Source organism: Dendrobates tinctorius, unplaced genomic scaffold (genome assembly GCF_039654945.1).
Source record: "Dendrobates tinctorius isolate UK_male_01 unplaced genomic scaffold, ASM3965494v1 ptg000005l, whole genome shotgun sequence".
Taxonomy (NCBI): Eukaryota; Metazoa; Chordata; class Amphibia; order Anura; family Dendrobatidae; genus Dendrobates; species Dendrobates tinctorius.
In genome coordinates, this window is record NW_027361673.1 from 28430919 (window position 1) to 28455962 (window position 25044).

Sequence of the window (25044 nt, forward strand, 5' to 3'; positions counted from 1 at the left end):
GTATGCCTGTGTGTGTGTCTGTGTATACACCTGTGTGTGTGTATGCCTGTGTCTGTGTATACACCTGTGTGTGTGTATGCCTGTGTGTGTGTGTCTGTGTGTGTGTATACACCTGTGTGTGTACACTCTGCGCATGTGTCAGCACAGCAGCAGCTCTGCTTTCCTAGGTTTTCTGTCCCGTCCTGGCACCGTAGCAGCTGCAGAGGCTCCGCCCTATTGATGCTCCCGGGAGGAGGAAAGAATATGGCGGTGCTGCTGCCCCGGCTGGGAGCGAGAGGAAAAGGGTAGGACAGTACTGCACGGGGTGAGGTGGGATACTGGGGAGCATGGTATGGGGGCGATTTGTGGGAGAGGCTGCTGGGTGCACCGCGGCCATTACCGGAGAATGCACCACCAACATCTGTACGGGAGAAGCCACAGACAGCTGTCACATGCCACATAGACATCACACCACAGGTGTCCTAATACAATAATCATCCCCCATATAAGTGTTCTCGTACATCCCCCCATATATACGTGTCCTCGTACATCCCCCTATACGTGTCCTCGTACATCCCCCCCATATATACGTGTCCTCGTACATCCCCCATATCCATATATACGTGTCCTCGTACATCTCCCCCTATACGTGTCCTCGTACATCTCCCCCTATACGTGTCCTCGTACATCTCCCCCTATACGTGTCCTCGTACATCCCCCCCTATACGTGTCCTCGTACATCCCCCCATATACGTGTCCTCGTACATCTCCTCCCCATATATTTTCTGTTTTTTTCTGTCACATTATTAAAAATTATTATTAAAAAAAGCCATTAGGTCTTCATCCAGCATCATCAAGCTAATACATACATATATATATAGAGAGAGAACTGCAAGAAGATGAAAGTCTAGAAATGTAGAAATAATAACAGCAGAGTTAGTAGCAGACTAAAAATTAGATCTTTGAGTGTAGTGTGGGCTCTCCTGATGCTTCCGGATTATCATCGACCAAAGGGGCGGCAAATTTTTCGACCGCCCCGGGCGCCACAAACAGTTGCTACGCCACTGGTAGTGGCAAGAGCAAAATAGGACCGAATGCAGGAGGTGCTGACCCTGCGTCATCGTCTGGCTACATAAGGCCTCGAACGCTTAGTTTTCTAGGAGTTGGCAAACCGCTTTTAAAGCCAGAGCATCAGGAAAAAGTTTTGTCTTACATTGCTGACTCAGCCTCCAGCTCTATCGCCTCCTCTTCTTCAGTTGTAAAAAGTAAAAGCACTGAGTCGTCATTGGAGGCTCATGTTCATGAACCACACCTTTCCTTGTGTCCTTCACCCCAACCAAGATTGAAGGATGACGCAGGCCATACTACTGATTACTCCATGGAGCTGGTTTCACATACCATGCCTGGATTATCAAGTAAAATGGTGAATTACCCAGGCCAAGATGAATCTGACATGGAGTGCACTGATGCACAGCCGCTGATGGATGATTCTGCTGGTACATTCACTCAGAGCACTACATTGTCCTCGCAGTGTACAGAGCCAGATTCTGACCCTGATGAGACTCAGGTGCCCCTTCCCGCACACTATACCACCATACACGGTGACACAGAGGAAGGTGCACATGACATAGAAGAGGAGGTGATGGATGACCCAGTTGTTGACCCAGATTGGCATCCATTGGGGGAAGAGGGTGCTGCTTCCAATAGCTCAGATGAGGAGCATCCACAGCAGACATCGACATCGCAACAGCTGTTATCTGGCAGGCCCGGAGCACTCCAAAGACAGGTTCCAAACATCAAAAGAGTTGCTGGACAGCTTGTCCAGAGGGTCAAAAGATCACAGCGTGCTAGGCCGCAAAATGTCTGCCAAAGTAGGAAGAGTGCAGTGTGGCACTTTTTTGAACAAAATCCTCATGATCAGGCCAAGGTTATCTGTAAGAAGTGCGCAAAGACCTTTAGCCGAGGGAAAAATCTGAAAAATTTGAATACCAGTTGCATGCTTAGACATTTAACCAGCATGCACTTGCAAGCGTGGACACAACACCAAACCTCAAGTGCCACATGTGCAACTGATCACAAAGAAGGTAGTCAGCAACGCTACATTGTTTCCCCCACTGTAAGCCCACCGGTTAGCACAGCAGCAAATGTTGAGGTGTCGTTGCAAGACCACAGCAGTCAGGGAATCCCACTGTTATATCAACGAAAGACTGATTCTAGGCCATCAGAAAGAACACCAACTCCATCACCATCATCAACCCTCTCTCAGTCCACCCTGTCCACCGCTACTTCCACCATATGCAGCTCTCAAGTCCAGCTCACCCTCCCAGACACTATGAGTAGGTCAAGAAAGTACTCAGTCTCTCATCCGCGTACACTGGGTTTGAACGCCCACATTGCCAAACTAATCTCGTTTGAGATGATGCCCTTTCGGTTGGTGGAAAGCACAGCTTTCCGCGAACTCATGGCCTATGCAGTACCACGCTATGACCTACCCAGTCGCCACTTCTTCTCTCGCAAAGCCATCCCAGCCCTCCACCATCATGTGAAAGACCGCATTGTCCATGCACTCAAGCAGTCAGTGAGCGGAAAGGTGCACCTCACAACTGATGCATGGTCAAGTCGGCATGGCCAGGGCCGTTACGTGTCCATCACTGCGCACTGGGTTAATGTGGTGGATGCAGGGTCCACAGGGGACAGCGGTGGTGGGACAGTGCTGCCTAGCCCACGGTATAGGAAACAGTTGGCTGTAGGCGTTCGACCCTCCTCCTCCTCCTCCAGAAGCGAAAGCTCGTCCACAGAGCGCAGTCGTACGAGCACTCCATGTGCCGCTGCCACTGTTGCACACGATGTGTCCCCCTATCGAGCAGCTAGTGGAAAGCGTCAGCAGGCTGTGTTGCAGATGATGTGTTTGGGCGACAGACACACCGCCGAGGTGCTGGCCGAGTACTTGAAGCGACAAACTGAGTCATGGCTGGGCAGTGTACATCTTGAGGCAGGCAAGGTAGTTAGTGATAACGGCCGTAATTTTGTGGCAGCCATAGCCCTTTCAAAACTCAGCCACATACCTTGCTTGGCTCACACCTTGAACCTGGTGGTGCAGTGCTTCCTCAAAAATTATCCGGAGTTAACAGCCCTGCTCCAGAAGGTGCGAAGACTGTGCGCGCACATCCGCCGGTCGCCTGTACACTCCGTTCGTATGCAGAAGCTGCAGCGATTGCTCCACCTTCCCAACCACCGCCTCATTATCGACATTGCAACAAGGTGGAACTCCACCCTGCACATGGTGGAGCGGCTGTGCGAGCAGAGGCAGGCCATAATGCATTTGTGGGAGGATACACGGCCAGGCACTTTGAGAGCAGACATGGAGTTGACAGGTGAGCAGTGGTCGAAGCTGAAAGACCTCTGTAAAGTCCTTCAGTGTTTTGAGGAATGCACACGGCTGGTAAGCGCAGACGACGCCATCCTAAGCATGAGCATCCCACTTATGCGTCTGCTCATGCAAACTTTGACGCACCTTAAGGAGCAGGCGTCTGCAGCCAATGTTGATGAGGAGGAAGAGGAGGAGGGAATCCTTGATGACATTCAGCCATTGTCTGCTCAGGGACCTCTCCTGGACGAGGTGGAGGAAGAAGAGGAGGAGGAGGAGGATGATGATGGGGATGATTACTTAGGGGAGGAGGATGCATCTCGTGGGGCAAGTCAAAATGTTGGCGTGGCAAGGTCTGGTACAGGGTTTGTGCGTGACTGGAGGCATGTGGATTTGCCAGAAAGTGCTCCTCCACCCAGCACTCGCAGTGCATCATTGACACCGGGAACATTGGCCCACATGTCAGATTATGCCTTGCGGATCCTAAAAAGGGACCCTCGCATTGCCAAAATGATGAACGATAATGACTACTGGTTGGCCAGCATCCTGGATCCACGCTATAAAGGCAAATTACAAAACATCATGCCACAGGAGAACCTTGACCTAATATTGGCTAATAAACAAGCAACTCTGGTAAATCGGTTGCTTGAGGCATTCCCAGCACACAGCAGCGGTGATGGTTCTCACACGAGCCGTACGGGCCGGGGGCAGCTTGGCAGAGGTGTTCGTGGTGCACACAGCAGAAGTGGCGTTGGAGACAGGGGTTTCATGACAATGTTGTGGACTGATTTTTCAAATACCGCTCACACAACTGGTAATACTGCATCGATGGAAAGTGACAGGAGACAGCAGTTGTCAACTATGGTTACAAACTACTTTTCCTCCCATATCGATGTTCTCCCACACAGGTCATTCCCCTTTGACTATTGGGCCGCTAAACTGGACACCTGGCCTGAATTGGCCCAATATGCCTTACAGGAGCTCGCTTGCCCAGCTGCAAGTGTGCTATCGGAAAGAGTCTTCAGTGCAGCTGGATCAATCCTGACAGAAAAAAGGACCCGTCTGTCAACCCAAAATGTGGATGATCTAACCTTCATTAAAATGAACCACGCATGGGTTTCCAAGGATTTTGTCCCACCTTCCCCTGATGACACATAGGGTGACAGAAAAATGGCTTGCTTTGGTCCACCTCTTCCTGGTACTTCACCTATTTCGCCTTTTGCATCAGCTGAATGTCCAACATCAACATATGCCAATTTCTAAAACTCCCTAACTGTGCTGCCTCCCCCCCATGGCCGGGGTCACCACCTACCGCACGACACCGTTCGAGTGCCGTTGCCCTGGACAGGTGGGTAGGCCGACTCTTGGGCGCGGGCACTGGCACAGGGTCCCTCATAGTGCAATCAAGTGTCTCTGACGGTGGTGGTGCACACCCGCCGTCAGACACACCGCTGTACTATGAGGGGCCCAGTGCCAGTACCGACGCCCACGAGTGGGCCCCCCTTGCTTGGGCAGGGCCCCAGCATTTGCAATCTTTACCTCTCCCTGCTCCTCCGCTGTGTAATCTGGGCCGTCAAATCCATACTGTGCCTGACACCGTCTGAGCCTGCCTCCTGAGACATATACACTCACTGGCCACTTTATTAGGTACACCTGTCCAACTGTGTGTTAAGACTTAATTTCTAATCTGCCAATCACATGGCGGCAACTCAGTGCATTTAGGCATGTAGACATGGTCAAGACAATCTCCTGCAGTTCAAACCGAGCATCAGTATGGGGAAGAAAGGTGATTTGAGTGCCTTTGAACGTGGCATGATTGTTGGTGCCAGAAGGGCTGGTCTGAGTATTTCAGAAACTGCTGATCTACTGGGATTTTCACGCACAACCATCTCTAGGGTTTACAGAGAATGGTCCGAAAAAGAAAAAAAATCCAGTGAGCGGCAGTTCTGTGGCCGGAAATGCCTTGTTGATGCCAGAGGTCAGAGGAGAATGGGCAGACTGGTTCGAGCTGATAGAAAGGCAACAGTGACTCAAATTGCCACCCGTTACAACCAAGGTAGGCAGAAGAGCATCTCTGAACGCACAGTGCGTCGAACTTTGAGGCAGATGGGCTACAGCAGCAGAAGACCACACTGGGTACCACTCCTCTCAGCTAAGAACAGGAAACTGAGGCTACAATTTGCACAAGCTCATCGAAATTGGACAGTAGAAGATTGGAAAAACGTTGCCTGGTCTGATGAGTCTCGATTTCTGCTGCGACATTCGGATGGTAGGGTCAGAATTTGGCGTAAACAACATGAAAGCATGGATCCATCCTGCCTTGTATCAACGGTTCAGGCTGGTGGTGGTGGTGTCATGGTGTGGGGAATTTTTTCTTGGCACTCTTTGGGCCCCTTGGTACCAATTGAGCATCGTTGCAACGCCACAGCCTACCTGAGTATTGTTGCTGACCATGTCCATCCCTTTATGACCACAATGTACCCAACATCTGATGGCTACTTTCAGCAGGATAATGCGCCATGTCATAAAGCTCGAATCATCTCAGATTGGTTTCTTGAACATGACAATGAGTTCACTGTACTCAAATGGCCTCCTCAGTCACCAGATCTCAATCCAATAGAGCATCTTTGGGATGTGGTGGAACGGGAGATTCGCATCAGGGATGTGCAGCCGACAAATCTGCGCCAACTGTGTGATGCCATCATGTCAATATGGTCCAAAATCTCTGAGGAATGCTTCCAGCACCTTGTTGAATCTCTGCCACGAAGAATTGAGGCAGTTCTGAAGGCAAAAGGGGGTCCAACCCGTTACTAGCATGGTGTACCTAATAAAGTGGCCAGTATTTTTGAATGTGTACGCTATCCATACATGTTATCCAGGGCTACGGTACCCTTTCTAACCTTTGTGCAATCACATGCAATCCATACTGGGCCTAACACCGTCTGAGCCTGCCTCATGCTATATAGACATATATTTTGAATGTGTACGCTATCCATACATGTTATCCGGGGATACGGTACCCTTTCTAACCTTTGTGCAATCACGTGCAATCCATACTGGGCCTAACACCGTCTGAGCCTGCCTCATGCTGTATAGACATATATTTTGAATGTGTACGCTATCCATACATGTTATCCGGGGATACGGTACCCTTTCTAACCTTTGTGCAATCACGTGCAATCCATACTGGGCCTAACACCGTCTGAGCCTGCCTCCTGAGACATATATTTTGAATGTGTACGCTATCCATACATGTTATCCAGGGATACGGTACCCTTTCTAACCTTTGTGCAATCACGTACAATCCATACTGGGCCTAACACCGTCTGAGCCTGCCTCATGCTGTATAGACATATATTTTGAATGTGTACGCTATCCATACATGTTATCCGGTGATACGGTACCCTTTCTAACCTTTGTGCAATCACGTGCAATCCATACTGGGCCTAACACCGTCTGAGCCTGCCTCATGCTGTATAGACATATATTTTGAATGTGTACGCTATCCATACATGTTATCCGGGGATACGGTACCCTTTCTAACCTTTGTGCAATCACGTGCAATCCATACTGGGCCTAACACCGTCTGAGCCTGCCTCATGCTGTATAGACATATATTTTGAATGTGTACGCTATCCATACATGTTATCCGGTGATACGGTACCCTTTCTAACCTTTGTGCAATCACGTGCAATCCATACTGGGCCTAACACCGTCTGAGCCTGCCTCATGCTGTATAGACATATATTTTGAATGTGTACGCTATCCATACATGTTATCCAGGGATACGGTACCCTTTCTAACCTTTGTGCAATCCATACTGGGCCTAACACCGTCTGAGCCTGCCTCATGCTGTATAGACATATATTTTGAATGTGTACGCTATCCATACATGTTATCCAGGGATACGGTACCCTTTCTAACCTTTGTGCAATCACGTGCAATCCATACTGGGCCTAACACCGTCTGAGCCTGCCTCATGCTGTATAGACATATATTTTGAATGTGTACGCTATCCATACATGTTATCCGGGGATACGGTACCCTTTCTAACCTTTGTGCAATCACGTGCAATCCATACTGGGCCTAACACCGTCTGAGCCTGCCTCATGCTGTATAGACATATATTTTGAATGTGTACGCTATCCATACATGTTATCCGGGGATACGGTACCCTTTCTAACCTTTGTGCAATCACGTGCAATCCATACTGGGCCTAACACCGTCTGAGCCTGCCTCATGCTGTATAGACATATATTTTGAATGTGTACGCTATCCATACATGTTATCCGGGGATACGGTACCCTTTCTAACCTTTGTGCAATCACGTGCAATCCATACTGCGCCTAACACCGTCTGAGCCTGCCTCCTGAGACATATATTTTGAAGATGTACGCTATCCATACATGTTATCTGGGGATACGGTACCCTTTCTCACCTTTGTGCAATCACGTGTAATCCATACTGGGCGTGAGAACGGCTGGCGAGCTGTTAAGCAAGCTACAGCACCTGTCCAGACAAGTACAGGGATTCCCTAGCGAGGAGACTTATTTGATTGTTTTCAATGTTGGGACAGCAATTTTTGGGGAGCACTATACTCTGGAGAATGATAGATGGGGCCCACCATACACTGGAACATTCCAAAGGTGGACATCAGACACTGGAGCAGCATTTACAGGGCCCATTATACACTAGAGCATTAGAAATGGGGCCCATTTTGTTTGGAGCATTATTTGGGCCCATAAGACAGTGGAGCTTCATCCATGGGGACCAACATATACTGTAGCATTATGTGGAGCTCATCATATACTGTTTCAAACATTATATGGGACCAATGATTCTGAATGGAGAAATAGATGGGCCTCGTCATGAGATGTAAAAAGTGAGGTATTTTTCATTGTACTATACCGCTATTTCTCTGCCGTATCGGAGCATGATGAGTTGTGGTATGTGTTATAGGGGCGCTCTTTCGCCCAGGGCACATGAAAACCTGGAGCCAGCCCTCCCCCCCCACAGTTTGTAGCCAAATAACCCCCATTTTTCAGTGCGTAACTTGTATTATGAAGTTAATTAAGGTTGACAAGCTTAAGAAAGAAGAATTGATGCTTTTGGCATTCAAATGGGCACTGTAGGTGTGTTTCCTGTCCTCCTCTCACTGCCGACTTTTATTCCCCATTGACTTACATTGGGTTTCGTGTTTCGGGACGACCCCGACTTTTCCCTATAATCGGACGATCTTGCTCGACCCGACTTTTGGAAAAGTCGGGTTTCACGAAACGAAACGCGACCCTAAAAAAACAAAAGTCGCTCAACTCTATTCAGGAGCTTAAGCAGAGATTTACTTCAGCTCCAGTTTTACGGCAACCTGATGTCTCACTTCCATTTCAGGTGGAGGTGGATGCTTCTGAGATTGGTGCAGGAGCTGTTTTGTCCCAAAAAGACCCTGTGACATCTAGGATGAATCCCTGTGCCTTCTTTTCTCGAAAGTACTCCCCATCTGAACGCAGCTATGACATGGGGAATCGGGAATTGTTGGCCATGAAGTGGGCATTTGAGGAGTGGAGACATTGGTTGGAGGGAGCTAGACATCAAGTTGTGGTCCTCACCGATCACAAGAATTTGATTTATCTGGAGTCGGCCAAACGCTTGAATTCTAGACAGGCTAGATGGGCTTTGTTTTTCACGTGTTTTAATTTTGTGGTCTCTTTTCTTCCGGGCACTAAAAATGTTAAGGCAGACGCCCTTTCTAGGAGTTTCTTTGCCGATTCTCTTAGTGTGACCGAGCCTACTACCATCCTAGGTGAGGGGGTAGTTCTTTCTGCCATTTTGCCTGATTTGAGACGCGCCCTGGAGGAACTTCAGGAGGACAAACCTGAGCGTTGCCCTATGGGAAAATTGTATGTTCCTGACCAGTGGAGAAAGAGAGTGATGTCTGATATTCATTGCTCCGCATTGGCTGGTCATCCAGGTATTTTTGGTACCAGAGATTTGGTGAGTCGGTCCTTTTGGTGGCCTGCCTTATCTCGTGACGTCAGGAATTTTGTACAGTCCTGTGGGACTTGTTCTCGGTCTAAACCCTGTTCTCCTTCCAGTGGGTTGCTGATGCCCTTGCCGGTGCCCAAGAGGCCATGGACCCATATCTCAATGGATTTTATTTCTTATCTTCCTGTCTCTCAGAGAATGACTGCTATCTGGGTGATTTGTGATAGATTTTCGAAGATGGTCCATCTTGTACCACTCCCAAAGTTGCCATCTTCCGCTGAGTTGGTGCCCTTGTTTTTACAACAGGTGGTTCGGTTACATGGGATTCCTGAGAATATTGTGTCCGACAGAGGAGTCCAGTTTGTTTCCAGATTCTGAAAAGCCTTGGGACCAAGTGGTGGATAAGTTGTCACTCTCTCAGGAAAAGGCCCAGCAATTTTCCTACCGGCACAGGACCATTGGTCCCCGGTTTAAAGTGGGTGATATGGTTTGGTTGTCGTCTAAGAATATTCCTATGAAGGTTGCATCTCCTAAATTTAAGCCAAGATTTATTGGTCCTTATAAGATTTTGGAAATTCTTAATCCTGTTTCGTTTCGATTGGCTCTTACAGTTACGTTCAAGATCCATAACGTATTTCACAAATCTCTGTTGAAGAGGTTTGTTGAGTCAGTGGTTCCTATGGCAGCACCTCCTGACCCTGTGTTGGTCGAAGGCAATGTGGAATATGAGGTAGAGAAAATATTGGATTCTTGTTTGGTTAGACGGAGACTCCAGTATTTGGTCAAATGGAAGGGTTATGGTCAGGAGGATAATTCTTGGGTCTCTGCCTCTGATATTCATGCCATGGTTCGTGCTTCATGGTTCGTGCTTTTCACCGGGCCCATCCTGATTGGCCTGGTGGCGTGGATGAGGGTTCGGTGACCCCTCCTCATGGGGGGGGTACTGTTGTGAGTTCATTCTCTGGTTCACCAGTTGTGAGTTCCCCTTTCAGACTCCCTCTGGTGGTGACGGGAGGTAGTGAGGCTGATTTGATCGGTGGAGATCTGCCACCTGAGGATGGGGATGACGATTGGACCTCGGGATTCTCAGATTGGATTTAAGACAGCCGACGCCCTATTGAGTTGCTGGTGATTCCTTCTGGCTTTTCAGCTCTGTTCCAGTCATCTAAAGCTAAGCTTTTCTGCTAATGTTCACACTTGATTTTGTTGGTCTAGTCAGTTTTTTGTGTGGTCAGCCAGCCCCGGCTGGGGGCTATGCTGAATTTCCACTCTTATTTATCAGTATTTTGCCAATTGGCTTTTTGTCCCTTACTAGTTCGGTCTCTTTTTGCTCTGTCTCAGAATATTTCAGAGTGCTGATATAGTGGGAGAAGTCTAGTGACTTCAGGGTTAATTTTGCTATCAGAAGTGTTGGACATGATTTTTGTAGGGTTTTTGCAGGTTGCAGACAGTATCTTTCCTTTCCTTTCCTGTCTAGTTAGTTTGGTCCCCATCATTTACTCAGCCTATTTTCCTGCCTGTGTTTGTGCCTTCATCTTGTTTCACCGTCAATACATGTGTGGGGGCTATCTATTCCTTTGGGGTCTGCTCTGGGGCAGTTAGTTTTCCCTTTTCTTGCTTTAGGCATATTTAGTCCTCCAGCCGTGACAAGGCATCTAGGAACATCGTAGGCACGCTCCACGGCTACTGCTAGTTGTGTGGTAAGATCAGGGATCTGCAATCTGCATAGTTACCAACCTTTCTGGTTTTCTGTGACTTAGCTTGTTTTGCTTTTTTCTCCTCGGTGACCCATTCATAACACCTACCCCTTTCTAGTGAAATGGCCGGCGCAGAGACTAATCCCACCACTGCACTGAAACTCACATAAAGGAAAGGCACAAACAGGGAAACACCACTTAGCTTTACTCTGTTGCCCTTGCTCCTGGCAACAGAGTCCACCACCAGAATGCAGCTCTCCTCCTGAGACGCTGCCACCAAGCTCTGTCAGAGCTGCAAGGAAATCCCCTCTGACTCCTTCCACACCAGGGCTCTGACCGTGCTGCAAGGAGCTCTCTCCAGCCCCTCTCTCCACCAAGGATGGTTGGAAATGAATACTATCACCAACGCTGATTGCAACACCTGTGACTCTTTTACAGCAGAGCCAGCAATCACACCTGCATACTAATCATGTGCACTAAACTAAAGAAACAAGAGTGCAATGACGCTCACCACCACCGGGGGAAAACTTAGAACAAAGGACACCACAGTGCAATAATCCCAATGGCCACCGGGGGCAAAAACCACACTCAAGCACACAGCTTCAGGGGAAAAAAAGGTTACATGTGCTTTTAACTGTCATCATCCAACCTGGATCATGACAGTACCCTCCCTTTATGAGGGGCCTCTGGACCCTCAAGACCGCTCCTCATCAGGGAACCACCTACAGCGGGGACGCCCAGATCCAGAGTTCACACCTGCAACTACCTGCACTTCAGGTTTATGACAAACGAACACCGCTGGTATTGGCAAAGTATGTTCCGGAGGCACCACCCATCTCCAAAGCGCCGATCTGGGGAACGAGAGGTGAATGGGCAAGTATGTGGGTAACTCCAGCTGGTAAGTTTCCAGGCCCTGGATAGCTGACACCAGATACGGCCTGATCACCTGAGAATTCCAGACCCCCGCAACACACTTTCACTGGATGTTTTTGGTGGCCACCCATACATGCTCGTTCACACACACAGGTCCGGACCTGAACGTTTATTGCCACACATTCGTTTGTCAAAATAGAGTGAACTCATTCTGGAACTGACAACAGAGGCGTCCCCCTGTGTCACCACACTCACACACCCGCAATTCACCAAGGGGTACACCACCCTCCAACCCCCTCCACCACGAGGTTTCCGCCTCCCAGGGTTGGCTAATGGCGAGGGTTGAGCCTTGCTCCTACTCTCCTGCAGCATCTCCGCTGCTCTCACTGGAGAGGAAGGGGACGATTGTAGAGAGACGGCAGGGACAGTAGCCCCTAGGCAGCAGCCCTCACACGACTGCTCCCAGCTGACTACTTCCCTAGTCCGCCAATCTAGAACCGGGTTGTGTTTTTTAGACCAAGGGGGGCCCACAACGATAGGTGCTGGATTTCCCTCCAAGACGTAGTATGACTGGGACTCATCATGATGTTCACTATACAGCACAATGTCTTCTACGACTTGGTTTAACCCCCCCCGGCTCAGTGGGACAGAGTCAATGGCCTGGACGCTTATGGGTCTGTCCGGCGTCTCACACCTCAGACCATGAGTCTGGACAAACTGAGCATCCACCAGACTGACTTCAGCTCCACTGTTCACAAGCACCGGTATGCCCTCAGGTACCTCGCCATCACCTCTGCTGACATGGTACCTTCTGAGGGCGAGGAGGAAATATACACTCCCAGGTCATCTTCCTCCACACGACCAGGGGGGCACGGCTTCTCGGACAGTACAGAATTTTTGGTGTCAGTGCCAAGGACTAAATCATTAGTCTGCTCACTACAGGGACGTACCCCTTCACCTTGGGGAACACCAAGCAGCACCATGGGGACACCGACTCCACCCACTTGCTTGGGTACGTCCGCCTGTATAAGCAAGTCCTGCTCCCCAGCAGCGACTCCACGGCACATCCTCGCCAAAGCCGTATATGGACCCTCTAGTTGAGGCAGAGGATAGGCCTTAGACCCATAATTCCGCTGCAGGTGCTGCTGAATCGCATCATTCAGCTCCTCACTAATCTCAGTGAGGGCCAGCAGCAACTGCTCACTGGTCTGAACTTGGCCCATGGCTCACCAGAGAGAAAAAAAAATGTTATGGTTGGTGATAATGTAACGGTTACGTGTGACTGGACACACCGCTTCCAGCAGGGCGAATTTATAGGACACACGTGACCCTGGATACACCGCCTCCAGTAAGGCGAATTTAAATAATAAGACGTGCTGCCGGATACACCGGCTCCAGCAGGCGAATTTCAGAAATACACGTGAAACCGGATACACCGCCTCCAGCAGGGCGAATTTAAATAATAAGGGGAAACAATTACAATGGTGGGCCCTGCGCTAGGGAACGGGGACGTGGAGACCTCCTGCACTCCCCTGAGTGTCACCACACTTCTACCGATCCCTAGGCCGGATCCGCACCGGGCGCCACTCAGGATACCTTTAAACCCTAGCTCGCCCTGCACCTACCCCTTTCTAGTGAAATGGCCGGCACAGAGACTAATCCCACCACTGCACTGAAACACACATAAAGGAAAGGCTCAAACAGGGAAACACCACTTAGCTTTACTCTGTTGCCCTTGCTCCTGTCACGCTCACAGTGACAGTAGTCATGGACAGCGTGACTGCCAGGTGTCCAGCGATCTCTGTCCGGGACAGTGAGAGTTAAGCAGCTTATACTCACAGCGTGGCTGGGCAGGAGCGCTGCGTTAGGTGACAGAAATCTTGCTCTAGGACCTGCGGGCGGGGAGGAGTGACAGAGAAGCGCTGGATTCCCGCAGGACCTGTGTACCATGTGACCGCGCGTCAGAGGGGTGGGCGGAACTCACCAACAGGCTGCAGCAGCGCTGGTCACAGTGTGGAGGACGGTACAGAGATAGAAAGAATAGCCATAGTCAGAGGAGCCAGACGTCATGCACGGGTCAGGCAGAGAAGTACAGGGGCAAATATCAGAGAGAGGTCAAACGTAGCAAATGGTCATACACTAGATGGCGGCAGAGGTACAAGAGGGGCAACCAGAGGGAGGTCAAGACAAAGCCAGGGGATCATACACAGGACGGGCATACAGGTACAAAATCAGAATCCAAGAGACGTTACCGTGGTCAAACCAGAACATACACCAATCGTACAGGGACAGGCAAGAGGCACAAACGGAGCAGGGTCGGGCACACTCAAACTAGGAGTATAAACGACAGGGGAGGGCACTCACCTGAAGCTATAAAAACCCTCCCCGGGCCCAAAGAGAGGCTCTCCCTATTAACCCCTACACCGCCTGCCCAGCATTCTGAATAAACCATGACAGCTCCTGGCAACAGAGTCCACCACCAAAATGCAGCTCTCCTCCTAAGACGCTGCCACCAAGCTCTGTCAGAGCTGCAAGGAAATCCCCTCTGACTCCTTCCACACCAGGGCTCTGACTGTGCTGCAAGGAGCTCTTTCCAGCCCCTCTCTCCACCAAGGATGGTTGGAAATGAATACTATCACCAACGCTGATTGCAACACCTGTGACTCTTTTATAGCAGAGCCAGCAATCACACCTGCATACTAATCATGTGCACTAAACTAAAGAAACAAGAGTGCAATGACGCTCACCACCACCGGGGGAAAACTTAGAACAAAGGACACCACAGTGCAATAATCCCAATGGCCACCAGGGGCAAAAACCACACTCAAGCACATAGCTTCAGGAAAAAAAAAGGTTACACTGGCGTAATATAGACGCTGGTGTTAGGCGTCAGGTTTCTGCGTCTGCTCTGCAGGAATCCAGAGCCTCACATTCTGCGGTCTCCTGCTGTCTTTCTACTGCAGAGGAGATTACTTTGCAGCAGACCGCTCCAGAGACTAAATGCTCTATGAGGGGGTTACATTACAGTATACTGTGTGTATGGTGCTGCATTATACTCTGAAAGGGCTGAATTATACTCTATGAGGGGCTATATTATAGTGTGTGTGGTGCTGCATTATACTCTATAAGGGGGCTGCATTATACTCATATAATGATTGATGCAAAGTTTATTGAAAGACAACTCAAAAGGAAAGGAAGTACAAATATTCCAATGAAATCATTTTTATTGATATAAATAGATTAAAATGATTAAAAGAGAAAAAAAATTAATGATATACATTGAAAAAGGTAGATCACACAACAGAGTGACATATGAGCAGATTGGTACCTAAATTACACAAAATGCTGACAGGTATAGCAGTGTTAAATAGCTTAAATGGTACTATATGTCCCTAGGAGTAACGAGATAAAGTGCTAGTGCATATGGGCTATGAGATAATAATAAAAATACATAGCATATAATAATATCCATGAATCCAAAACATTAAAAGTGACATTGCACAAAATTCCAAAGGAAACAATGGTAACAATAGTAAAGTACCATTTGCAAAAAAATCTTATAAGTAAAATGAAAATGCCATAGTGGCAGAATTTTTTTGGGGGGTAATTGCAAATAGGGCTAAATGTTAAGTTTCAATTGGGCAAATGAAACATTGTACATAGGAGCAGATTTAAGAAATGTGGACACATGAATGCTGTACCTGTAATTGATTGCTCAGTCTGAAAACACGCCCAGACGTGCGTTTCATATTTGTGTTATCAATGGAGAGGTCAGTGACTGACTGACCAAATTAATGGGGAGGTCAGAAATTGGATATTATTATATGCTATGTATTTTTATTATTATCTTATAGCCCATATACACTAACACTTTATTTCATTACTCCTATGGAGTATATAGTACCATTTAAGCTAGTTAACACTGCTATACCTGTCACCATTTGGTGTAATTTAGTAACCAATCTGCTCATCTGTCACTCTGTTGTGTGATCTACCTTTTTTAATTATATGTCATTCATTTTTTCTCTTTAAATCACTTTAATCTATTTATATCAATAAAAATTATGATTTTATTGGGATATTTGTACTTCCTTTCCTTTTGAGTTCTCTGATATTTTGAAAGTTTTTCCCATTTATCTTCAGGTGGTCAAATTTTTGCAGGATATTAAGGTTTATTGAAAGTATAAAGCCAAATTAAGACTTAAGAGTTATGAGCATGTTTCTAGAAATTCAGATAAAATCTACTTATCTATTTTTTTCTGTAATATTTTAATGATTTTCAAAATCACACGAACAAATTAAACAAGTTACAAAACTATCAATCATATAGATGAAAAGAACAAATATGTTCACACATCATAAAAGGTATATACAAGTTTATAACACTGGTCTTCTTCTTAGTCATTTCCAGCTCACATATCCCTTCATTTAAAAACAGTTGAACAATTGAAGTAACAGCTTTGAAACAGACTGCCGTAATTTTTAGATACAACCTCCTATGTCATGCACTAATTTTAGACAAAAGGTATAAAATAACAGACAATTTAAAAAAAATATCAACCCATAAACATTTACCCTACTCCTTCCAGCTTCCTCTCCTCCACGTGACTGCTTTTACCCAGCTCCTAAAAGAAAAATTAGACTGTGATAGATAGGCATCGGGTTCCGGCCTCTGCACAGGAGGAATCCCAAGCCTTGCCTGCTGCAGTCTCCCATTCAGTCCCGGCCACAGAGTAGCCTGCTCAGCAAAGACATCATTCCCAGTGCCTTGCTCAAGCTAGTGTTGTCAGGTTGGTTGCTGCTGCCATCCCTGGTTCAGCTATAGCAGTCTGCACTAGCCAGTGGCGAGCAGCTCCTGGGACTTTTTCGCTCCACTGAGCATGCCCGTGGCTCAACCTCCCATTGGAGCTCAGGGGTCACATGCTCAGGTCCTGTGCCTGTTCCAATTGGACCATCAGGAAGGTCCCGGAAGGACGCTGCTATAAGAGACGCCACCTCTGACAGGCGCGGGAGCGCTTCCTTCTCTCAGCACACATCAGCCATTTATCTTGGTATTTCTTCTTGAGAGATTCTCTTCTCCTTCTGCACCCTTTACAAACCTCCAATATTGGAATAAGCGATAATATGATAAAGGCTCGGGCTGAGCCGAAACATCTTTTATTTATATCGCTTCCACTGTGTGCTATATTCCTGTTTGGCTCCCACATGTAATAAAATGAACACCTATTTGCATAAAGTCTGTTTGAGTGTGCGGTGAATTAAATTAACTTATAAAAGGTTTGCATGGCCGCTCAGCCATGTTCTAGTATAGTGTTATGATTCCACCACACGGCAGGGGAAGAAGGTGCCACTGAGCTCCACCCACCACTGACCCTACCTACTTGCCGGTCCCACCCTAGCCGGTGGGCGACAACTGGGCGGCGGTCCCTACCTCGGCGTAAGTGCAGGGAGCTACAGTGAGGGTAAACCGAGGGTGGAATGAGTGCAGGACAACCTAAGGGAGACAAGCAGCAGCAAGGAGGACTCCTAGAGTGAAACTAAAGAGTGAATGAACCTGAAGGGTAAAACCATGAAACCCAAGCTAACACAAAAAATACTAAGATTTCAGCAAAGACAAAAGCGGAAAGCTGGAGTCCCAGAGGTACTCAACGAAAGAGAGACCGGGAGGCTGTCAGAGGTTGTACCGGACAGCGCTGTAGGGAAGACAGGAATCTGTACCACAGAAGAATCACCGGCAAGGAGTGAGAGCCCTGTGGAGTGTTAAATAGGAAAAAGGCGGGACATAAGCACAGGAAACAGTGAAGCAGCCAATCACCAGAACGGAGGAAGAACGATGAACGAAAGAGAACTAGTTGATCAGAAACTGTATCTTAAGACTGGTTGTGTGGCACAGCCAGTAAGGCAGCGAGACTTGCTGTGGAACACAGACTAGACCCCGGTACGAATCCTGACATTACCCCCTCCTTTATGAGGGGCCTCTGGACCCTCACACAGGGAAGGCTTCTCAGGAAAATTGATATGGAACCTCTTACATAACCTGGGAGCATGAACCTCAGAGTGAGACACCCACGACCTCTCCTCAGGGCCATACCCCCTCCAGGTACTGCAGGACCCCATGAACTTTCCTGGAATCCAAGATCTTTTTTACCTCAAACTCGGGGTGACCAAGTACAACAACAGGAGCAGGAGGTGTGTCAGCCGGACAAACTGGAGGTACATAAGGTTTTAGGAGAGAGACATGGAATACCTTATGCACTCTCATCGCCTGGGGGAGATCCAATTTGACAGAAACAGAGTTGATTATCTGAGATATTTTAAAAGGACCAATGTACCGGGGAGCCAGTTTACCAGAGGGGACTCTTAGTTTCAGATTTTTAGTAGAAAGCCACACTTTCTGCCCAACTTCAAAGGAAGGACTTCTCCTCCTTTTCATATTAGCAAAGTGGCATTGTGACTCATGAGCCTTTTTGATGTTGCTTTGGACTTGCTCCCAAACTGACCGCAGATCAGAGGAAACAATCTCTACCTCAGGATTGTCCGAGGGGTCCTCAGAGAAAGAGCTGGATTTAGGGTGAAACCCCATGTTGCAGAAGAAGGGAGATATCCCTGTGGAAGAGTTCACCCTATTATTTATGGCAAACTCTGCCAGGGCAATAAAAGATGCCCAGGTCTCTTGCTTATCAGCCACATAGCAACGTAAGAATTGTTCAAGGGCTTGATTGGCCCGTTCTGTCTGCCCATTGGTCTCCGGGTGAAAGGCCGATGAGAAAGCAAGGGAAACGCCAATTTTACTACAGAAAGCTCTCCAGAATTTGGAGACAAATTGGGTACCCCTATCTGACACAATATTAGAAGGAATTCCATGCAGCCGCACCACATGATTTAGAAACAAGGGGACCAATTGCTTGGCGGATGGCAATTTGGGTAAAGGAATAAAGTGCGCCATCTTACTAAAGCGATCCACCACAACCCACAAGGTAGTCATTCCCAGGGAGGAAGGTAAATCAGTAACAAAGTCCATGGAAAGATGGGTCCATGGCTTGGAGGGAACAGGTAGAGGACATAGTTCACCCAAAGGCCGTGAGCGGTTAACCTTAGACCGGGCACAAATGTCACACGCCTTGACATAGGCAGTGGCATCCCGGCGTAAAGTCGGCCACCAAAAATTTCTGGAGATTGACTCCATAGTACCAGAGATACCAGGGTGACCTGAAAGAGGAGAGTTGTGGTGTTCATTCAGCAGTCTCAAACGCAAATGACAGGGAACGAACCATTTATTATCAGGAGAGCCGGACGGAGACAAATGTTGAAATAGCTTAACTTCAGCAAACAAATCAGAGGAATTAGCAGCCAAAAATACTTTATCAGGTAAAATGGGAACAGGTGGGATGTTTGACGGTTGTTCAGGCAAAAAGCTTCTAGATAGCGCGTCTGCTCTGGCGTTTTTGCAGCCGGGTCTGAAAGAAATCACAAAATTAAAACGTGAAAAGAACAACGCCCACCTTGCCTGTCTTGGATTAAGCCGTTTGGCCGTTTTGAGATATTCAAGATTTTTATGGTCGGTGAGGACAGTAACAGGATGTTTGGCCCCCTCCAGGAAATGTCGCCATTCCTCAAAGGCCAATTTTATAGCGAGCAGTTCCCTATTCCCAATATCATAATTTTTTTCAGCTGGGGAAAACTTCTTTGAGAAGAACGCACAGGGTTTCAAATGAGTCAAAGACGAAGTCCCCTGTGAAAGTACTGCCCCCACCCCTGCCTCCGAGGCGTCAACCTCAACAACAAAGGGTCTCTCCTGATCGGGCTGGGTAAGAACAGGAGCAGTGGCAAAGCTCTCCTTAAGAAACGTGAAGGCGTCCACTGCATCTTTACTCCAGTTTACCAAGTCGGAACCTTTCACAGTAAGATCTGTGAGAGGTTTCACCACAATGGAGAAGTTTTTTATAAACTTGCGGTAAAAATTGGCAAACCCCAGAAATCTTTGAAGAGCTTTCAAAGATGCAGGACGAGCCCAATTAAGAACCGCTTTTACCTTCTCCGGCTCCATTGTGATGGCCTGGGGTGTCAAAATATGACCCAAAAAAGATAGACTTTGGACCCCGAAAATACACTTTTCTTGCTTGGCGAAAAGTTGGTTATTGCGGAGTACCTGGAGAACATCCCTTACATGATTTAAATGTGAGTCCCAGTCAGGAGAGAACACTAAAATATCATCCAGGTAGACAATTACATAGCGGCCAATAGCATGTTGGAAAATATCATTGGTGAAATTTTGAAAAATCGCCGGAGCATTGCACAGCCCAAAGGGCATAACTAAACACCTAAAGTGGCCCTCGGAGGTATTGAAGGCGGTCTTCCACTCGTCGCCAGCCTTTACACGAATGAGATTATATGCCCCTCTCAGGTCCAACTTCGAGAACCATCGAGCCCCCTGAACCTGGTTAAACAGGTCCGGAATCAACGGTAGTGGATATTGGTTACGGACAGTTATTTCATTAAGACCTCGGTAGTCTACACACGGCCTAAGTCCTCTATCCTTTTTACTGACAAAAAAGAAACCTGCGGCCAGGGGTGAGGTGGACGGACGGATATGCCCCTTTCTTAGAGCCTCTTGTACATATTCACGTAAAGCTTCTCTTTCAGGAGGTGATAAATTATATAGGCGTCCCTTAGGGAATTTACAATTGGGAACCAAATTGATAGTACAGTCATAGGAGCGATGAGGTGGCAACCGCTCAGACTCCTTCATAGAAAAGACATCTGCGAATTGGCCCAAAAGATTCTGAAGAGAAGCTTGTACGGAGACGATACCACAAACGTGTGTTAACAAGCATTTCCGTGAACAATCTGCACCCCACTTCTCCAATTCACCAGAAACCCAGTTAATGTTGGGGTTATGGAGCTGGAGCCATGGAAGCCACAGTATGACACTAGTTGGGAGGTCATGCATAACCAAAAATGACAGCTGTTCCACATGCAGTACACCAACCTGAAATGATAGCAATGGAGTACAGAGACTAATCTCCCCATTTGCTAGTGGGGTGTTATCAATACCAACTAATTTAGTGGGGTGAGCGAGTGGAATTAAAGAAATACCCAATGAGACAGCAAACTCATAACACATAAAATTAGCAGTAGCCCCTGAATCAATCATGGCAACTCCTTCTCCCTTAGAGGAGGTGAAAGCAATAGAAATTGGCACTAAGAGTCTCTTAGAACTTAAAGGAATTACCTGTCCACCCACAGGCCTAGGTGGTGTATTCCGAGAAGATTCCTGTGGAGTGCCAGGGCGCCGCGGGCAATCCTTTATCCAGTGCCGAGGATCTCCGCAGTAAAAACAGGTTCCAGGTGCGTGGCGTGGACGGCAAGGACTTGGATCTGTGGTAGCTTGCATGGGTCCCAATTCCATAGGTTCGGCAGCTGGCAGATTGGGAACAGCCGGAGTGACCCTAGAGAAAACGGAAACTTGTGCTGCTGCCTGCTCCGATCTCCTCGCCCTTAACCTGCGATCTATTCTGACCATTAAAGCCATCAGCTCTTCCAGAGACTGGGGCAGAGTGTAGTGTACCAATTCATCCTTTAGGGCTGGTGAAAGGCCCCGCTGAAATTGATTACGAAGGGCGGGATCATTCCAATGGGAAGCTAAGCTCCATCTACGAAACTGGGTGCAATAAACCTCTACCTCCTGATCACCCTGGGTCAGGGAGGTAAGGTTTGCCTCGGCCAGAGCGACTTGGTCAGGCTCATCATAAATATTCCCTAAGGCTTGAAAGAAGTTGTCTACTGAATCACGGAGATTTGAATCTGGCAGCAGAGAGAAGGCCCACTCTTGGGGTCCCTCCCGTAAGCGAGAGATTATGATACGGACTCTTTGAGCTGGGGGGGCCAGAAGAAATAGGTCGTAATTGAAAATATAATTTACAATTTTCTCTAAAAGAAGCAAATTGGCTTCTATCTCCGAAAAATGGCTCGGGTAAGTTAACTCTAGGCTCAGAATTAGTTGTCCCTGCAACGGCAGCTGCTTGAATTTGCTCCTGACGCTGGACCTGCGCAGCAAGATCTTGCACCAGCTGAGTAAGACCCTGCATTTGATTGACTAAAGAGGTCATAGCGTCCATAGGGAAGGCCGGTGATTCTGTTATGATTCCACCACACGGCAGGGGAAGAAGGTGCCACTGAGCTCCACCCACCACTGACCCTACCTACTTGCCGGTCCCACCCTAGCTGGTGGGCGACAACTGGGCGGCGGTCCCTACCTCGGCGTAAGTGCAGGGAGCTACAGTAAGGGTAAACCGAGAGTGGAATGAGTGCAGGACAACCTAAGGGAGACAAGCAGCAGCAAGGAGGACTCCTAGAGTGAAACTAAAGAGTGAATGAACCTGAAGGGTAAAACCATGAAACCCAAGCTAACACAAAAAATACTAAGATTTCAGCAAAGACAAAAGCGGAAAGCTGGAGTCCCAGAGGTACTCAACGAAAGAGAGACCGGGAGGCTGTCAGAGGTTGTACCGGACAGCGCTGTAGGGAAGACAGGAATCCGTACCACAGAAGAATCACCGGCAAGGAGTGAGAGCCCTGTGGAGTGTTGAATAGGAAAAAGGCGGGACATAAGCACAGGAAACAGTGAAGCAGCCAATCACCAGAACGGAGGAAGAACGATGAACGAAAGAGAACTAGTTGATCAGAAACTGTATCTTAAGACTGGTTGTGTGGCACAGCCAGTAAGGCAGCGAGACTTGCTGTGGAACACAGACTAGACCCCGGTACGAATCCTGACATATAGACTCAAATGCTTGTGGTGTGTATGATGAAGGATGCATGTATCTGGTGACTGACTCATTACATAACCCCTACCCTTGGTTGTGTCTGTTGTTAGGGTCATGTGGTTAGAGTTAGCGCCTGCCAGTGCCTAGGCTATACTCCACAGTGCATCCCAGTCCTCTGCACTTGCTAGCGTCCGATTGTGCCTCTCTGCTCAAGGCACTGTCGTACCGCGCGAGATAGCAGTAGCTGCCAGTGCGGTGCCATGCGCAAGTCTAGCGCTTTCCTCCCCACTCTGGGTGGTTAGTGGCGTCCGCCGAAGCGGTACAGTGCACTTGGTGCGGTTTCTCTATAGTTTGTCTTACCTGGCACTGCAGCTGTGGCGCCGAGTGCTGGTGAGTTTAGAGGGACTCCGACCTTGTGTCTTGGGGCAGAGTCTTGTGTCCTCTGGCTGTACACCAGCGCTCACTTCGCTGAGCTCTGTGAGTTTAACATGCTCCAGCTGTTAGGAACGGCGGAACGCACTAAATAAAAATAATAATAAAGTGCGTTCGCCGCTCGGGGTCCACTGTGCAGTAGGTGTTACAACCGCTGCTGAGTAATGGCAAACGAGCAATATGGCGATATAATGCGCACGGATTCAACTTCACCCGAAGTGCGCAGAGCGGGCTCTGTTCACACACAGAGGCGCCGCAACAAAAACATACAAAAAGGCTGAGCCTGTTAGAGTCACAGGCCTCAGGTAAATGCACACACGGTATAAGGTCACAGGAGTAGGAACTAAGACGGAGGGGCTGCGTCCGTCTAGACCTACCGTGTGTGCGGCGTCGCTACTGCGAGCGCCAAGAAGGGCTGCAACTCCAGCGCGGCGCAGGACACTGCCGCTGGACGACACAGCTACAAAGAAGGCACTATGTCGGACGCTAGCGCAGAGGTGCGGTGTGCACAGTGGCCTAAGGCTTGCCACAGACTGGCACAGACTACTGAACTAATTCCCTAACCACATGCGTAATATCAGAGGGAAGGGGTTTCATAATAAGTCAGTCACCAGAATCATACATCCGTCACCATTCACACACAGCAGAATAGTCTATACTAGCGCATGGCGGAACGGCCATGCGCGCTTTTTATAGCCGTGCGGGACCTTCCAGATCTCTGAGATGGACCAATGAGATCTGGAACAGGACCTGGGCACATGAATCCCGATCTCCAATGGGAGATCGTCTCATGAGCATGCCCAGTAGGAGCATAGGGGGACTTAGTCTCTGGAGCGGTCTGCTGGTAAGCAATCTCCTCTGCGGTAGAAATACAGCAGGAAACCGCAGAATGTGAGGCTCTGGATTCCTGCAGAGCAGACGCAGAAACCTGACGCCTAACAATATTGATATCACACTGTGACGGTCTTCAATACGGGAGAGGGTCCTCAAACTGTCCTTGGAACTGGGACCTTAACAATCCCTGTCCCAGGGGTACTCTTGAAGGTAGAGATGCCCGGGTCTCCAACCTTGCTATGCTCCTGTTACCAACCCTAATCTGTTCCCTCCCCCACCCCATGAGGCATTGGACAGAAATGTAATGTAAACAAGACACAAAGACACAAAGAGAAAACCTGTTTCATACAAAAGCTCAAACCAACAATTGGGAGGAGGAAAGGGGCAGGGAGGAATAAACTAAATAGAAACAGGGACCAGGAGATAAACATACAGGAACAACAACAAAATACAGATCACTAATCCAACAACTCCATTCCAACCACAATCCTACAAAAGCAAGGAAGTATATGTATGCCACATAAAATAAATAATCTTTATTGAATATATAGATAAAAACTTACATAAAGATTACATTTAAGGGTGTTATGATTGCAAAATATACTGCCTTCAAGGGTGGTATACCAATCCTAAGAGATCAGTGTCATGGTATAGCAAATTATTCAAAACCAAGGTACATTTGAAAATACATACATCAATGTAAAAAAGTTGTACATAGGTAGTTGTGTAGTGTCAGCTGGAACTCACAGATGCCAGAATAAAAAATGGTATTAAAGAATTAGCAAAAGGTAGTTAAAATAGAGGATGAGCCTGATAGTATCCTACTATCAGGCTCTTTTGTGAGTCAAGCTAACATCTGTGAGTTCCAGCTGACATTACCACACTGAAGTCGGCTTTTTATTGGGCAAAACGTTTTGCACAGCTGACTTAGGGTTAATGTGCACTGAGTTGCTGGTGAGACCATTGGGTCATGGGTTAGCTATAATGTCAAAGAGCATAAAAAGTGAAGAGTAAACGACGCAGACACATACTGTAGAGGGCACAGACAGACCAGGAGGATGTTGTTGCGGAGAAACACTAGTGCCAGTTTTAGACAAAGTGAGGCCCTGGGCAA